We start from the raw sequence: 1,183 nt of genomic DNA, 5'->3' as shown, positions 1-1,183 counted from the left end.
GAACCCATTAAACAATACCACACAAAATCCACCTACAATGCCTAAATTCTCGTCACACTCTATACCCACCGAGGAGGATCTACCAAATGGTACTCCTACCCCACAACATCTCACCGGTAACTTTATTGCCAAGTCCGCCTTCATCCAACTAGTTGAGAGGAGCCAATTCGGGGGAATGCCTAGTGAGGACCCTCATTCTCATATGGAAACCTTTGGCGATTATTGTGATGCTATCTCTCAAACGGGCGTGACTCAAGACCAAATAAGATGGGTCTTATTTCCTTTTTCGTTAATCGGCACCGCAAAGCAATGGTTGAAGGGCCTTGATAAGGCCACCCTTGGAATAGATTCTTGGAAGAAGCTAGCTCTAGCTTTCTACAAAAAATTCTACCCACCGGAAAAGACTAACAAGCTAAGAGCTCAAATTATGGGTTTTAAGCAAAGGGATGAAGAATCTTTGTATGAAGCTTGGGAGCGGTTCAAAGGTATTTGTCGCTCATGTCCTCACCATGGACTTAGCGAATGGTTTTTAGTGCAACAATTTTGGAATGGTTTATATGAAGATTCAAGGAACATTCTCAATATGGGATCAAATGGAATGTTCACCGAAGTTGATGACAATCAAACATGGAACAAGATTGAGGAAATGGCGGTCCATAATTCACAATATAGTAGGCCTCGCAAGGCTACTAGAGGAGGAAAGTATGAAGTGGACACCGTGACTCAATTAGGTGCTCAACTTAGTGCTCACATTGACACAATCAACTTGAAGTTTGAACAAGCTATGGCTAGGCTTGAGGAAAAATCAAAAACATCAAAGCATCATGTCAATGCCATGACGGCATCCTCATCAATCCCATGCGGGATATGTGAGAATTGTGGAACCTTGGGTCATGACTCAAGTGAATGTAGGGGAACAACCGAACAAGTTAATGCTTTCCAAGCTTACAAAAGTGGTACCCCTTATTCAAATTTTTACAATGAAAACACCAAGTTCCATCCAAATCTCTCATACAAAAGTCAAAATGTTCAAAACCCTCAAACAACATACACTCCACCACCCATGAGAAATCAAAATCAAAGACCCTTTTACAATCAAAACCAAGGTTACCAAAATCAAAATCCATACAATCACCAAAATGACCAAGGTTTTGATGTCCAAAAAGCGGTCCTCCAAATGCAA

At 41.3% G+C, this 1,183-nt stretch overlaps 1 non-coding gene across 1 annotated transcript; it reads right to left on the bottom strand.

Annotated features, from left to right (window-relative positions):
• Positions 1-409: 409 nt before the first annotated feature.
• LOC141603096 (small nucleolar RNA R71) lies at positions 410-516 on the bottom strand. Its single transcript, XR_012524991.1, has one exon. It is a non-coding gene; the product is annotated as a small nucleolar RNA R71 (small nucleolar RNA).
• Positions 517-1,183: the final 667 nt, after the last annotated feature.

This window comes from Silene latifolia, chromosome 9 (assembly GCF_048544455.1).
Source record: "Silene latifolia isolate original U9 population chromosome 9, ASM4854445v1, whole genome shotgun sequence".
NCBI classification, from domain to species: Eukaryota; Viridiplantae; Streptophyta; class Magnoliopsida; order Caryophyllales; family Caryophyllaceae; genus Silene; species Silene latifolia.
Note: the sequence above shows the minus strand (reverse complement) of the source record. Positions and strands in the feature narration are given on the sequence as shown.